Source organism: Phyllosticta citribraziliensis, assembly GCF_038025025.1.
Source record: "Phyllosticta citribraziliensis strain CPC 17464 chromosome Unknown J3D65scaffold_4, whole genome shotgun sequence".
Taxonomy (NCBI): Eukaryota; Fungi; Ascomycota; class Dothideomycetes; order Botryosphaeriales; family Phyllostictaceae; genus Phyllosticta; species Phyllosticta citribraziliensis.
In genome coordinates this window covers 2,224,866-2,237,188 of record NW_027117341.1, presented here as the reverse complement: position 1 = coordinate 2,237,188, position 12,323 = coordinate 2,224,866, and positions in this window count along the sequence as shown.

The window sequence follows — 12,323 nt, the reverse complement described above, 5'->3', positions numbered from 1 at the left end:
AAACTTTATTAAACTAATTCTATTACTCTATTATATTTCTAAGCCTATTAAGTTAAGCTTTTTTTTAATCTTATTATACTTAGTAATTTCTTCTTTAATAGGCTATATAGCCTTATTTTTAATATAAATAGAGTTTTAATCTAGCCTATATATTATATAAAAGAGATATACTTTATTTAACTTATTTATAATTTAGTAGCTAATAATACTATATAGGCTATTATAATAGAAGCTATATATAGGCTAGTACTTACTTATACCCTTATAAATATTATATAAATAGATAACCTAGATAGGCTTCTTATTTTTAATACTTAAAATTAAGCTCTATATATTTTTTATATATTTTCTATTAGTTAAATTTATACTTAAATACTATAGCTTATATTTCTTATTATAATTATTATATTATAAGCTTTTAGATATAATAATAGAGAAAGTAGCCTTTCCTTTTATAAATTAAATACTACTTTAAGTAAACTTATAAACTCTATCTTAAATAGTATAAAGCTAAGTTAGCTACTACTAGCTATTAATAAGATTACTCTAATTATAATAAGCTATACTTAACTTATTTAGAAATTTAGGCTTAATATAATCTATACTCCTATTATAGGCCTTTTATAACTTAATAATTTCTAGTAAGAGTCTATACTCTTATTATAGGCCTTTTACTATTTAATAATTCCTTATAAAAGTCTATACTCCTATTATAGGCCTTTTATAACTTAATAATTCCTTATAAGAGTCTATACTCCTATTATAGGCCTTTTATAACTTAATAATTCCTTATAAGAGTCTATACTCTTATTATAGGCCTTTTATAACTTAATAATTCCTTATAAGAGTCTATACTCCTATTATAGGTCTTTTATAACTTAATAATTCTCTATAAGAGTCTATACTCTTATTATAGACCTTTTATAACTTAATAATTTCCTATAAGAGTCTATACTCCTATTATAAGTCTTTTATAACTTAATAATTTCCTATAAGAGATTAGTAGAAAAAATCTATAAATACTAATAGTTATATAGTTTTAAGATATTTATTTAAATATCCTATAAATAGTTAATATCTTTATTATACTTAGCTATAAATAGCTATAATAAGCCTATATCTTTATAAAGTATCTAAGTTTTTTAAATTATAATTTTAATAACTTTTAAAAAGGCTAACTAGTATAGCTCCTTTTTAATATTATTAAATATATTAAGTTTATTCTTAGTATAGTCCTTAATAAGCCTTTTAATTTTACTAAGTTTAGTATTAATACTAGTATAGTAGGTTAAACTTAGATACTTAAATAATATATAAGAAGTTAGATTTATAAATAAAAGTATAAAAGTACTCTTTAATAAGAGAGATAAGTTAAGTAGGTTAAATTTAAATACTTAAATAATATATAAAGGGTTAAATTTATAAGTAGGAGTATAAAAGTACTCTTTAATAAGAAAAGTAAATTAAATAGGTTAAATTTAAATATTTAAATAATATATAAGGGGTTAGATTTATAAGTAGGAGTATAAAAGTATTTTTTAATAAGAAAAATAAGTTAAGTAAGTTAAACTTAAATACTTAAATAATATATAAGGGGTTAGATTTATAAGTAAGAGTATAAAAATACTCTTTAATAAAAGAGGGCTTAGTAGCTTAAGCTTAAAAGTATAAAGATTTAAATTTATAAGTAGGAGTATAAAAATACCTTTTAATAAAAAAGGGCCTAATAGCTTAAGCTTAAGCTTAAATATATAAAGGATTAGATTTATAAATAGGAGTATAAAAGTACCCTTTAATAAGAAAGGGCCTAGTAGCTTAAGCTTAAAAGTATAAGGGTTTAGATTTATAAGTAGGACTATAAAAGTACCTTTTAATAAAAGGGCCCTATAGCTTAAGCTTAAGTTTAAATATATAGGGGGTTAGATTTATAAATAAGACTATAAAAGTACCCTTTAATAAGAGAGGTCTATAGATTAGACTTAAATATATAAGGAGTTTTAATTTATAAGTAGGAGTATAAAAGTACTTCTTTAAAAAATTAAGCTATATAGGGTTTTCTATTAATAGGAGTATATCCCTATTTATACTAAGAATCCTACTTAGAGTTAGGGTTAGGGTTAGGGTTAGGATTAAGGTTAGAGTTAGGGTTAGGGTTAGGGTTATATAACTAATTATTATAATAAAGGCCTATATTTTATATATTTTTTAATTAAGGGTAAGAGTAAGGAAATAGGTATATTTTAATTTAATAGCTACTTATCTATTAAATCCTAAGGCCTTAAGTATACCCCTAGTAATTTTATATTTATATATACTAAGAGTATTAAGATATTATATAAATTATAGGTAGATAAAGTAGGTCTTAAAAGTACTAGTATTAATTAGTATCTTAGTATAGAGAGCTTTTCTATCTTTATAGATTTTAATAGATATAGTAAAGGCTTATCCTTTTATAAAATTATTAATTCTAATATTTATACTTTTAAATTAAAGGGTCTTAATTATTATCTTTAAAGTAGGTCTAGAGCTTAAAAAAGGGAGTTTTTTAAGTTACTACTTTTAAAAGATTCTTCTAGTTTAAGTACTAGTTTATTTTTTTTAAGCTATATATCTATTTCCTTAATAGAAACTATATAGTCTTATATCTAGTATTTTTTTTTTTTATAATTATAATAGGTATCCTTTTTACTATTATTTATAGGTTTCTTAGGTTCTTTAGATTTAGTAGTATATAAGAAAGTACTAGTATAACTAGGTTTTTTAAAAGTAGTAGAGCTAATACTAGCTTTTTTTTTAAAATATTCCTCTTATTATTATTTAGCTTTAGATTTACTTACTTATATATAAGAAGCTTAGTAGTTCTTTAGGTTATATATAATAGTAGATACCTTATTAATATAGTTCTAGAACTTAATATAGTTATTATCCTTATAGAGTATTATATATATTTTTAATTAAAAGTTTAAAGAGGTATAAAACTCTTCTTTTTATTAAGACTAAAGTAGGTCTATATCTAAAGCTAGAGCTATAAATTTAGTAATATATAATTAAAAATTATTACTAATATAGAAGTATAGGTATTAGAGACTATTCTTAGCTTTTTTTTTTTTAAAAGGACTATTAAACTTATCTTTTAAAAAGGTATATAAATTAGTATTAATAATAAGTAATTCTTCTTTTTCTTTAGTATTAAGGAATAGAAGAAGGTAATTAGCTACTTTACTACTTATTTTAGATATAATATATACTATAATTATTATTTTAGTATTTATAGGGTTATTTAAGATAAATTAATTATAATTAGTTTAAATTTTATTCTTAATCTAGTAGAGCTAGACTTAGTACTTAGGTACTTTTCTATTTATAAGGAGAGATAGGTTTAAGATCTTAATATAGTACTTCTAAATAGGCTATCTAGTAGTAGTATAAGCTAAATTATAGGAGAATATAGTTCCTTTATAAAATAAGTATTTATAGTAGATTTATTCTTTAATAACTTTATCTATTATATAGACTAGTAAGATTACTAAAATCTTATTTCTATAGTAGTTTATAAACTATTTATAGTAAGAGATTACTTCTTTTATAGTAGCTACTTAGTACTTCTTATTAAGGAGTAACTTAATAATCTCTACTTTATAAGTCTTATTATACTAACTCTTACTAGGTATCTCCTTAGATCTTAAGAGTTTACTAAAGAGCTTAAGAATAACTTCTATATAAAGCCCCTATTCTATTACTATTTTAAGTAGCTTTAGATTATTTAAATTAACTTTATAAATTTATAAAGGAATAGAATTTTCTTTTAGTTTTAAAAAAGAGTTATTAGGGTTTCCTTCTATTTATATAGAAGGAATTAGAAGAGCTATAAAAATTAATCTTATTATTTTACTCTTTTAACTAGATCTTAAATTAGCTATAACTAACTAGTTCTTAACTTAATCTAATCTATATAGTATAACCTTATTATTTATAGGGGTTTTAGAGTAAGAGACTATTTATATTTTCTTTATATATTAATCTCTACTTCTTATATAAAGTAGCTCTAGCTATATACCTAGGGGTCCTCTAGGCTTATAGGGGTATCTACTAGTATTTATACTATAAGACTTAAAGTAAGGCTTAGCTAACTAGTATAGATATTATTTTTAAAATATATACCTAGTATTTTTAGTAGGGGATATTTTAGACCTTCCTAGATATTAAGAGAGTTAGTATAAGAAAAGATATAATAATTTAATAATCTTTATTTTTCTATTATAAGCTAATAGGTTATCTAATTAGTAGGCTAGTTTTAAGTAACTATCTATTTAATAATAAGGTATATAAGTATAAGAGATAAAGCTAAGTAAGAAGAGTATATAATAAGATATAAGTTAAATTAATAAGGAGTCTACTTAGGAGTATTAATTATAAAAAAATAAAGATAGCTATTTATAGTATTTATATAATAAGATCTTTTTATATTCTATTATCTAATTTATCTTAGAAATTATAACTAAAAAAAAATAGATATTATAAGAGAAGAGACCTTATCTTAATCTTAAATTATATAGTAGTTTACTAGCTTATTAGTAGTAATATACTTCTTAAAATTAACTACTTAGCTAAGTCTTTATTATAGATATAAGAGGTTCTATTCTTATTTCTATTATTATATTAATAATATATATATAGGTATTAGAATTAAATTATCTAGGTAGCTATAGCTCTTAAAGAGTTAGGTAACTTTAGTATATATAGCTTATAGTTATAGCTAGTAGTTATAGTATAGGTACGCCTAGTACTTAATACTAAGTAGTATTTAATATAATTATAGGTTTTTAGCTAACCTATAATACTATTTATATCTATTTTAAAGTCTTTACTCTATTACTAGATATAATAATAATTATAATATCTATCTATTAATTTACTACTACTACTACTACTACTACTATAGTCCTTATTTATTAAGAAGAAAGGTACTACTAGACTACTACTACTACTACTACTAATAATAATAGCTATACTATCTACCCCTATTAGTAACTACTCTCTTATAGTTTAATCTTATATAACTATATATTTAGTAAGGTACCTATTATTTTTATAATCTTTAGCTTATTATTCTACTTACTAGTATCTATATTATATAGGATAGATACTATCTCCTTACCTTAATAGCTATAGAACTTTATAATACTATTAGCCCTAATAACCTCTAAGTACTTAATATATAGTATAGTACTACTAGCTAGTACGGTTTTTATAGCTTTTAATAGTTACTTTTAGTAATTATAGTTCTTATTCTTAGCTATAGTTTTAGCTTAGATATAAGTAGAAGATTAGGCTAGTAAGAAAATAAGACTATAAGTAGCTCTAAAATACTAGAAAGGTATAGTTCTATATAGTTTAGTAGTAATAATAATAGCTAATAAAAGTATAAGTAAATTTAGTATCTTTAGTAGTAATAGGAGGTTTTATACTATTAGTATTTTTAGTAGTAGATTAGCTAGTTATATACCCCCTTTTATAGCTACTTATTAAGAGGTACTACTTATATAAATAAAGTCTTTTATACTTAGTTAAACTATTATCTACTAAATACTTAGTTATTTATTTATTTATACTTATAGTTTATACCTAAATCTTATACTACTTAAATAGTAAAGTAATAGCTAGATAGTAGCTTATTTTAGTTAGTTTAGTAGTTATTTTATTCCTATCCTATAGAGTCTACTTATTTACTACTAGTTACTATTTCTTATACCTCTTTTAATACTAGTATCTTAGCTAGCTAAATAAGTATATTAGTAAGTAGCTAGTCCTACTTATAATAGTAGTAGCTATACTACTACTACTATCTATTTAAGCTATACTTATTATATAATACTACTATTCTACTATACTACTTATTTACTCTTATTACTAAAAATAATAACTTATATAAATAATATTAAGGCCCTAGTAGCCTATTCTACTAGTATATATAAATACTACTAGACTAATTAGAATTCTATTTTAATAGTATATATACTAACTACCTTATAAAAGGCATCTTCTATAGTAAGGTATATACTTAATAGGCTATATATACTAACTACTACTACTACTACTACTACTACCTACTATAATAATAAAAGGCTATAAGAGTAAGATTTATAGTAGTCTCCCTTTATAATAATAATAATAATAATAATTTAAAAGAAGAGAGGTTTTCTTTTTTTTTTTCTTTTTTTTTTTCTTTTTTTTTTTTTTTTTTTTTTTTTTTCTTTTTTTCTTTCTTTCTTTCTTTCTTTCTTTCTAGGGAAAATATTTTAAAAGAAGAAAGAAAAAAAGAAAAAAAAAAAAAAAGAAAAGTTATATAGTATAGGGTTTAAATATAAATTACTTATAAAGTAGTAATTAATTAGAGCTAATAGTTAGGGCCTAGATCTTAGTATTAAAAGTAGTAATTTCTAGCCCTAATACCTATTAGTCTAAAAGTATAATTAATAGGTACCCTAGATAGGTTTTTTTAATAGATAGGCTTATATTAACTTAGTCTTAATAAAGATAGTCTTTAAGTACTAGATATACTTATCTAGTAATTATAAGAAGATAATAATATTATTAATATAGAGGTATATAAAGGCCTAGTAATTTTAGAGTAATATATTATATTATTACTATATATATTAAATACTATTATAGTAGCCTATAAGAGTAATATTACTTTATTTTACTCTATAATAGGTAAGTATTACTAGCTTATATTAGTTCTCTATATATACTCTCTATTAGTAGAAGAATATAATTATATTAACTACTAAAATAAAGAGATACCCTTAGATTTTTAAAATAATATTAAATACTAGTAGTAGAGGGTAGCTATCCTTCTCTATAATAGTATTTAGTATATAGATATTAATAATAATATAATCTTTCTATTTAAGCTCTTTATTTTTATTAAGGACCTATCTCTATACTATAAAGACTAGAAACTCTAGACTTATATTATCTTATACCTATTTAGCTTTACCCTACTTATATATAGAGTTAAGAGTATTATCTTAAAATTCTTTATCTTATTATAAGGCTATATATAGTTATATCTATTAGAATTTATCTCTCTAATTTAAAACTAGTAGAATATATATCTATTTCTCTTTAGAAATCTTAATAAACCCCTTTTAATTAGTAAATAGATTCTTAAATTAGTCTATAAGGGCCTAGTAATATTCCTTAGTCTTAAAGGGGCTAAGGATTAAGATACTATTATCTAGTCTTTCTTCTTTTATTATTAAGAGTAATAGATTTAGGGCTACTAGACTATAGTCCTTATTAATAAGCTAGTAGCTTATATTAAACTCTACTACTATTAGACTACCTAATTATATATTCTTTAAGATAGTTAGGGTCTAGTTAGAGTTATTTTATATAATAATCTAGGTTATATTAGTATTTACTATAATAGAATATAGGGATCCTCCTTTTTATAGGAAGGAGATAGGTCTTATACTATAATTAAAGTAGAATTTATAGTATTAGATTAGTAATATTAGTCTAGATATATAGATAGGTACTTTTATAGTACTATAAAATAGTACTTTAGTATATTTACTTATTATAATATATTAATATACTAGTATTATATATATCTTTATTATTACTAAGATTCTAAAGCCTCCCTTATTAAGATAGGGCTAAATTACTTAATTCTTTTTAAGGTCTATAATTATTACTTTAAGATATAGAATATTATTCCCTATTAATAGTAAGACTAATATATCTTAATTAATAATATATATATAGTAAGGAATATAGGCTATAGCTTTACTATCTTTTATATACTCTAGTAGATAAAAAGGTAGGAGTATATAGTCTATATATAATATTATAGTACTAATACTATTAATTTATATAGACTTTAAAAGTATAAGGACTTTTATATCTAGTAGCTACTCTTATAAGAAGCTTTAAGTAATTAGTAAGGATAATACTCTAGTATTAAGATATATAATATCTATAAGTCCTAATATATAGAGCTAAAAGCTATACTTAAGGGACTAGTAATAAGGGAACTTTAATAAGCTATTATCTATTAATAACCCTAGTAGTACTTATTTAGATATTAAAATAAGGGGATTCTTATTAAATAAAGCCTTTTTATTAGTCTCTTTAGTATTAGAATCTATTATACTTATTATTATAAATAAACTATCTATTAATAGAGTATAGCCTTTAGCTTTACTCCTTTAGTCCTAATATAGTATAGTATATATAGCTAAGCTAAATAGAAAGAGTAGGCTTTATACTAATATATAAATTACTAGAATAAGTTATAGTTAAAAAGGGGCTATATATTATCCTATTATATAGTCTTAAGTCTTTTTAGAGACTCTTACTTATTATTAATAGTAGCTATAAATATATCCTTACTCTATATATTATAAATAGCTCTTAAAGAACTATATTAGTAATCTATACCCTATAAATAGTAATATAGCTATTATTTTAACTAGAACCTCTTCTAATAACTATTATATACTATTATATATATAGGGGCTAGTTTAGGTCCTATATTAAGCTAGTCTAGGAATTAGTTAGAAGCTATTAAATAATAGTATTAGCTATAGTTATAGACTAATATATTAAGAGGCTAGTTAGTAGATTCTATCTTTTCTTTTTTTATTATCTTAAAATTAGAGGAATTTAGCTTTTTAAAGGCTAGTTTTTCTTTCTTATTAGACTTATCTTTAGCTTCCTTACCTTATATAAGGTATTATCTATAAGTAGTTTATTTCTTACTAGTATTCCTTATATTATTACTCTTAGACTATTATAATTAGAATTTTAAATCTAACTCTTTTTTTAATCCTATTCCTATATTTCCTAGGGTAGGTAATATAAGTTATTTTAAGTATATAATCTATTTATTATTACTTAGTCTCTTAGTACTTATATTATACTAAAGGGCTATATATCCTCTATTAGTCCTTTTATAGTTTATTTAGCTATAGGGGTAATTTTAATTAGTTATCTATTTCTAGCCTTACTAGGGGAAGGTTCCCTTATCTACTTTATAGTATTATACTAGATACTTTTAGATTTAGTAATAACTCTTAATTATTTTAATAAAGAATTATATAGTTATTTAGGGTATAAGCTCCTCTAGCTACTACTAGTAGAAAGAATTAATCTTAGTAAAAGTATTAGTAAGCTAGTTATAAATAGTCTAGAAACTAGCTATATATCTTAAGTAGATATAAGTAATTATAAAGTCTTTAAGACTAAAGCTAATAGTATTTAAAGTATTAATTATCTTATACTAGATTATACTAAAATCCTTTTAAAATAAGGTAACCTAGTATTTAATACTAGCCTTAGTATATATATAGATATAGTCCTCCTTTATAATTTATAAAGTAAACTATATATTAGTAGTTCCTTTAAGATACTTCTATAGGTTAAGTTATACTATTCTAGTACTAAATATTATATAAGCTATTTAAGTACTATTAATAAATTATTCTATAGTATAGTAAACTACTTTTTTATATATTATAGTACTACTACTCTAGCTAATCTTATCTTTACCTAGATTAGGGTTAAAGTAGCTAATATTATTAGAGTAGAAGTATAGAAAAGTATAAGAGTAGTTATAGTTATTATCTATATACTAAGTAATTTATTAGTCTACTACTAGTAGTAGAGATTATTTATATATTATACTATTAAAAAAATAGAACTAGAAGTATAAAAGTAGTAGTAGTTATATAGGGTTTAGTAGTCCTCTATAATTATAGATTTTAGAAGGAGGAAAACTAGAATAGATATAGTATTTCTAATAGTACTATTTCTTTATATCTAGATAAAAGTAACCTATATTATTTTAGAGGTAGTAGGTATTATTTATAGTATTACTAGTAGATTTAAAACTAGCTAGGTACTTATTTAATAAGCTATAAAGAGTATTAATACTATTATTTATACTCTTAAAGCTTTTTATTTATATATATTACTAGTTAAGGATAAGCCCCTAGAGCCTAGTAATCTAGCTTATTAATATAGTATATTCTACTAGGCCTTATATAATCTCTTCTATTTTATTTATAGTATTATAGTACTATCTTTCCTTACTTTAAGTATCTATTTTTTAACTAGTAGGGCCTAGCCTAGCTATAAATCTTTAAGTACTAGGGCTACTAGTAGTACTAGTTCTAAAACCTAGTAAATTAAGGCTAATTATATTATTTATATTAAAATCTATAGTAGGTATACCTTATATCTATATAGGTAGAATAAAGATTCTTATAGTCTAAACTAGTAGAAATAGAAAGATTTCTACTATAAAGGCTATTAATATAGTAGCCCTAATAGAAAAAGGGGCCTATATTTACTCTATACTAGTACTATAGGTATTAAAAGCTTAGATATATAATTTTAATAGGGGTACTATTATTCTAGCTCTTTAAATACTTAAAAGATCTAAATAGCCCCTTTATTAGATCTTATTACCTTTATCTCCTTAATAATTATTAAGACTATTTTTATAAGGGTTTTTATACTACTTAATATTATAATTAATATATAGGTTCTTTTTACTATAGAGTAATATCTCCTTTATATTCTTATTACTACTATACTAGGGGTTTTATTTAATTATTTCTATTAGAGAGATATAATATCCTTTACCTTTATTAATAGAGGCCTATAAGGCTATAATTAAACTAGTATATAAATATATACTTTCCTATTTATAAGTACTAACTAAGGTTTAGCTAAGTTAACTTAAGAGCTATACTCTTAATTATATTTAGAAGTATAGTAGTAGTTTTATAAAACTAAAAGAACTATAACTATATCCTTATAGTATTTAGAATAGAGAGGTCTTAGTTAAATTATTAGATTAAGCTAGAATATTAAGTTATAAGATATACTCTATATAAGGTTTATAAGTAGGAGAGTTAAGTATAAGAGTTAAAAAATATTCTTAAAGAGTAATAATAGGTATATAAGCTAATAAAGATAGTAGATTTACTAAGTATATAGTTAGAGTAGCTTAACTAATTAGATAAATACTATTTAAAAAATAATTATCTAACTAGCCTAATAACTAGCCTAGGGTTACTAGATTAGTTATTAAAGGTCTTATAAATAGTAATCTTTAAGATATTACTAAAGTACTTCTCTTTTTTACTTTAAAGATACCTACTATTCTTAGGGCCTTATTTATTTATTATAGGCCTAATCTAGGGGTTATTAGATAGTCTAAAAGTACTTATATAAAGAAACTAAAGCTTTTAGTTTTTAGTATAGTAGTACTTACTAGGTTATCTATAATAGCTAAGGACTATTATTTATATAGACTAAGCTAGTTATATAAAGATTTTTATTCTAACTAGAGTACTTATAAATCTAGTAATTCTAGGACTTATATAGGTATAGAAGTCTAATTTAGCTAGCTCTTTATAGCTTAGCTAAATAGTAAATATACTAAATCTTAACTAAAATAAGAGCTATATCTAGCTATTAAGAGGGCTACTAGAGTTTAAAAATATAGACTAGTTCTTAATATTATTAGGGTATTTATATCTAGAGTAACTAGGGTACTTATACTAATTTATATATAAAATACTAGTAATAGCTTATATAGCCTATTATATACCTTACTTATCTATTTAATAGTATAAATAACTATATCTTTCTTATAATTACTACTATTATCCTATTAAAATAGATAATCTAGGCGATACTATTTAGTAATATTCTATTATATTAATAGGCTCTAAGTAGTTAGAGGGTTAAAGAGCTTAGTAATCTATTCTACTTATTATAGAATCTCTAAAGTAAATAGCTTATCCTTATAGGCTTAGTTCTTCTTATAGTCTATAAAGGCTTTAAGCTCCTAGGCTAGTAGTATATTCTAGTTACTAATTATATTATTCTTATAAGAATAGTTAGATATAGTAGGATTTATAGTAGTTATATAGGTAGTTTATAATTAATACCTTAAGTAAAAGATTAGAAGAGTATTTTATAATTTAGAGTAATATATTATTTTAATCCTATAGTAGGCTACTAGTCTTTTAATTAGTAAGGAGAAGGTCTTAATAAGGGGCCTTATATATCTATATTACTATTATTAACTAGAGCCTTTAGGTAAGATAGTAGAAGTAACTTTATAATACTAGTATACTATAATATTCTAAATAGGTACTCTTATATATATACCTTATACTATAGTATTAATTAATAAGATTATAGTACTTTTAGCTACTACTTTATAACTTATCTTATAGATAGGTATATAAGCTAAATATATATTAATTAGACTAACTATTCTAGCTAGGGCTAGA